A 5,735-nucleotide genomic window follows, 5' to 3' on the forward strand; every position below is an offset into this window, starting at 1 on the left:
GGTACAGTGCGCCACCGTGCGTCCATGCACTAGCCCTGTAGCGGTGGGCAACATGTGCTGTGTGCAATGAGCACTGTGCACACTGTCACGGAGTGACCCTAAAACCCTTCCCTTGTACAAGGTGCGAGCACCTTTTTTGAGTGAAAGGTATATGCGGCCAAGATGTCTGACTCTTTGATAGAAACAGTTTAATTTATTTGAACTCTACCCACTAATGATAGGAGCCCAGCTAACAAGATTTAAGTTTTTGCAGGTATCAGGCACCCACACCTGTGAGCAGAAACTGACCCAAGACTGTCACAGCTACTGGAAGCAGGCCGATCTTTGGGAAACAAATTGAACATTTGTGAATCTGCAACAAATATTGTAATGTGTTTTAGAAAATATTTTTAGCAGATCTGCATAGGCCTGTCGTGGTGTTCGCAGAACCAGTCTGAGCTGAGCCTGGTGCAGAGTTCGAATCCTGTTGGGAATGTGCTGAGTTATTGGATGATTTAAACTAACCTGTATTGATTGAAATAATATGATATACTCTGTCAATAATTATAATAATACTGTATATGTTCCTTTCAAAAAGATCTGTATACTCAGTAGAAAACAATGGATAGTTGTGTGCAGTCTATGAAAGCACCTGCTGGAAGGAGTCAAACTTGGCAGGCTCTTATCATAAGGCCTTGTTAACGCATTCCAGTTTTATGAGAAAAAGTAGCTTCTTTCAATACTTTACTTTCTTTGCTTCATGTCTACATATTAATCAACACCAAAAAATTGGCAAACGGCTAGGACGTCTTAAAACCTGCTTCAACTGGATTTTGTATGAACAGTGAAAGGGGTCAGACTTAATTCAGTAAAATAATATTAGCAAATGTTATACTGAAGTAACTGAATTAGAAATACATGTTATAAAATACTTTAAAGTTAAACTGTTATACAAATAACAGTATTATTGTTGAAAGAACATATTACAGTTTAAAACTAAAGAATACTGTAATAATTGTCAGAATACTGTAATTATTATTATTATTATTATTATTATTTATTTCTTAGCAGACGCCCTTATCCAGGGCGACTTACAATCGTAAGCAAAAACATTTCAAGCGTTACAATACAAGTAATACAATAAGAGCAAGAGTAATAATTGTACTGTGTTTTAAAGAATATAAAAACAGCATAAATAATATTGCAGCAAATTTGAACAGGTTACAATGATTTGAACTAAGAAAACTGAACAAGTGTTAATGTTAGAAAAACAGCTTGTCTATGTGCCTTTGTTATTCGTGCACATACACTCTTGGAAGCCGGTCAGACTATTGCGCATGGAAGCCTGTAACCTTGAAAAAGCATCTGGGGGAACTAAACACGGAGGCTAGGTATTGCAAATTAACAAAAACAAAAGGGTAATCCTTTTTAGACAGAACGATATTTGAAACTAAAAATACCTATTTAATTTTATTTGATTGTGTTGTTACTAAGCATAGAGGTTTTAAAAAAAGTATTCTGAAATAATAATAGAGTGACAAAACTCTCTGAAGAGAAATAATATGTTTTAAGTATTTTGATCTAATAAGAAACATAATATTTAAACTAACACGTGTTTTTGTTTGGTTAAGGCTTTACTGTAATACAAATAGACTGTAAAAGCAGGAGCGAGCATTTCATTTAATCAATTGAAGAATTAGTTCATTTTCTTTCTCCAACTAAACAAAAAATCTTTTAGACATTACAATATCCATTAAATGAAAGAATATACATGTTAAGTTTATATACAGGTTTTACTGCAATAAAAAACAGGACAAATAAAGTGTAAACTGTATTCAATAATTTTAGTACACAATAAATCTACAGAGAAATAGCCTTGCCCTTATCTGCTTGCAAGCAGAGCGGTGCTAGATATGGAAGGTTCTTTTTGGCATTCAAAGTGAGATTTACTTGTAGTCTGCAGTTTTGAATCGAAGGTCTTTCTATGATAAGAAAACCTAGTAGAAGGGAGCATTCCACGAATTAGGGGAGTTGTGTCCAGTCACAGTTCTTTCAAATAAGTAGCGACTTTCTTTGGGAGAAAACTGATTTCATGCGATGCATTTGGAGAAGTACTTACAATGGTGTTTCATATTAATCAAAACAATAGTCTTGGCAAGAAAACAGGATGTCTGAATCCTGCTTGAGCAGGCAACTTTTAGAAACAGAGCGAGAGGTCAGGCATAGTCCGAGAATGGCACAGTTAAATAAGGCTGGTATACTTAACATGTTTATTATAGTTTAAAATTTAAATGAAAATAATTGAACTGACCACTGTATGCTTATTCAAAGGCAGTCTTTGTCAAATACTTTGTTAACACACATTTGTATATGAAGTTAAACTGACCCATTGATAACACACTGAAAAGGTAATGTAATATGTGGCTATGAGGGACATATAATTTTTGACTAAATAATAATATAATTTTAGGTAAATATAATCAAATAGAGCTGGTGTTACATATTAAAAATATCTCTCATATATACACATATACTTGTATTGTATTTGGTAGCAAGGACCCTGTGGACTCCAGTTCACCTATTTTTTAGGGAAAGGAGGAGTTGGAAAAAGAGAGCAATGAAATCATGTTCCAATATTTTTTGGCAAGAAGTTATATTCAATCCATTTTGAAAAAGGAGTTGAACAGATCCTTCTAGAATGTATAATTAATTTAAAGATAAGAAATGTCAAGGCCGAGTGATGATTAGATTTACTTTGGAACTGATGTATTCAATGGAGGGAAAAACCTATAAAAACCAAGGTAAACCCCAGTCAAGTATCGCTCAACTTGCTAACAACAAGCTGATGTGATCCATGCTCTGAAGATCTCTGAAAAACTGATTGCTGTTTGGTGGTATTCACAAGTCTCTGCCTTTTGAAGACAGTTCTTATTTTTCAATATATCCTACACTACACTTCCATATACTGGAAGGTAAGCATATATTTTAATTTAATATCTATTTTATATTGATGCATTGCTATAAGGTATTGAAATTATATTTTAGTCTTAAGATAGTGATATATATTGAATGTTCTAGAATTTAGCGGTGGGCGTTTTTAGCTTTTTGCATTTTATAGCCTAAGAGCTAAGCATATAATTAACCATATTTGTATTACTGTATTGAAGTACTAATGCTGTTAAACCTGTAAAGCACTGGATCGCCCAGACTGCTTTTTACTTTGGATTTATGGTGGTCTCCGCAACCAACCAATCCAATTTTTAACATAAGCATTTAATAAACCGAAAAGAGCACTACTACTGCTCTGATTCATTAAAACTTCAAATTAAATGAGTCTGTGTGATTTTCTTTATTATTGAAAAGTCATCTGGATACGTTGCAAGCCCAGTGCATGAACAATCCACTACAGGAGTTTGAAATATCTTAATGTCCTCCTGAACGTCTCCCCTAAGTTTAAGAGTGTGCTCAGAGCATATACATAAATACAAAGAGTACGTTGTGATAATTCTTTACAACACCTAGGTACCAAAGTACCGAGGGCTATGCGTGCACCGAGGTACCGAAGCACCAGGGGCAGCTATGCAACGGTGCCTACCCTAACCGCGTGGTTACACACCTGGTAGCATGCACCAGGGAGACACAAGGGCCGAAGCCACGGCAGGCGAGTTGAAAGCAGACAACAAAAAACACGGTAGGAAACAGTTGGGGGAGAACACACTGTTGTTTGTTATGAAGGCCCAACTCACCGAGGTGGGAGGGCCTACGCAGCCAACGAGGTCTACTCTACAGCGGGGTGAATGTAAACACAGTGAAGTGGAGGAACACACAGCTGCGCTGCAGCTAATCCACAGCACGGCCCAGACAAGCAGGGCCGTGCAGTCTAATAAGGAGACGGGGAATGCACAGCGGCAGCTCTGATATAAAGAGCTCAGCAATAGCTACCCAATGGGCAGGCATATCCAATACATAATGTCGTTGGTGGTCGTCTTCGAATTGAAAGGGAACTATCCAGACTGAACTAAATGTAAACTGTTGCTGTTATTTTTTTAACTTCTCCACCTTCTTTGTGGCAGTTGTTGATTGAATGCTTTCATTGTTGTCAATTTGAAAGAAAAACTGACTAAGATAACTGATATTAGCCCCCTGTTGAACATGATTGTGTTGCACAACAGTTTCAATATAAATACTATCATTATTTCACTAACGTGTTTTTTTTTAACAAAATAAAATGACCATACACCAGTTAAAGATGTCTCAGGTGTGGAATGAAAATGAAAGGGACATGTGATTCTTGATGTTAGCTTCCCTTTCCATTTCAACCCAGATTTTTTTCTTCAATGAATTTCTTTCTGGAATCTGCACAGGTTTATTAATTTCTCATTCACTTTTACCTGATGTGGCATTAAAAGAAAATAGCCAATAAAGTTAGTAATTTATTGGTAAGAGTTTGCCTACATTATTAAATCTTGATGGAGCTGAAAAATAATAAAAATATTGGGTACAAAATGGTTATTTATCTGTAAAAAAAGGGGGTTCCTCCAAATGAGATTACATCCCAAGTCTAAATACTGCACAACTATGGCCAAAGGTTTGTTTTGCATCACCCTATAGAATTAACTCATTTTACTTCATCAAGTCAAAAGAAACCTGCTGTATAATTTTACGTTAACATATTGAATTACATACTGCTTCGTCGTTTTTGTCATATTACATACTTGAAATACTGTACAACTATTATGACTTCTGGTAGACTTTTGCAATATCATTTTGTAGTTTCTTTGATTACATGATGATGTTAAATAAAATGTTTAAATTCTGTTCATATAGTTTGTTTTTTATTTATGTCTCAATCCTAAAATTCTAGGTGATGCAAAACTTCTGGCCATAGCTGTATATTGTGTATATGCTTTTCATCACAATTCCCTGCCTTTGGTGAGTCCTCAGGGGGTCGATGCACACAATAAACTTTAAGCTAAAATAGTCCGATCCTGTGACATTGCTGGCCGTTTAATACGACTGTTAAGGAAAGCAAGGATTGTGTTTGGAAGGCATACAAACACTGGATGGGTCCTATCACACTGCAACCGTCATAAACTTGGCCATATATTATGCATTGTAAGCAGGAATGGGAAGCCCCTGTTACGAAAGAACAGCTTTACTCTCAATTATTTATATTATTTTTAAAAAACATATGGCAGAGCTGTATTCAGTAAGGTTTCCTTCTTTCTTGTCAGTATGCAGTGAAAGTAGGTGTGCATTTCTTCTGTTAAATTACAACTTAAAGCACAGCATGGAGACTGTTTTCTTACAGAGCAAGTAATCAATGACATGTGGCGGTATGTATTTTCAATTCTCCTGCAACTTTGATCTACTTCTATCCCATGCGTTATTTAAGTAATTTAGAAACAAATAACACCAGGAATGTCTTTATAGACCGTAGGGACCCTCTGAATCTCTGGTTTCTTTCTTATTTCAGGTTCAGTGGCTCTCAGTTCCCCAAGGTTTGCATTCCATATTCCATTTTATGTTCTACTCCATTATTCATGTTGTTTTACTCATATTTTTGTTGTTGTTGGTGTGCCTGTCTAAATTCTAGAGCACTGTCTCTGATATGAATGTGTGCAGATTAGCTCTTAAGGTCCTGAGATTTTCCAGTCGTGTTGTGTTTACTTCCTTTTCCAATATATTTATTCAGGTCATGTCCACTGAGAGAAACACTTATTTCCAAGGACTTCCTCTTGGAAGAACTCCACATT

General features: G+C 35.8%; 1 long non-coding RNA gene across 1 annotated transcript; it reads left to right on the forward strand.

The window, feature by feature from the left end:
• Nucleotides 1-2,807: 2,807 nt before the first annotated feature.
• Nucleotides 2,808-4,801, forward strand: LOC131729784 (uncharacterized). Its single transcript, XR_009323716.1, has 2 exons — nt 2,808-2,951; nt 3,502-4,801. It is a non-coding gene; the product is annotated as an uncharacterized LOC131729784 (long non-coding RNA).
• Nucleotides 4,802-5,735: the final 934 nt, after the last annotated feature.

This window comes from Acipenser ruthenus, unplaced genomic scaffold (assembly GCF_902713425.1).
Source record: "Acipenser ruthenus unplaced genomic scaffold, fAciRut3.2 maternal haplotype, whole genome shotgun sequence".
Taxonomy (NCBI): domain Eukaryota; kingdom Metazoa; phylum Chordata; class Actinopteri; order Acipenseriformes; family Acipenseridae; genus Acipenser; species Acipenser ruthenus.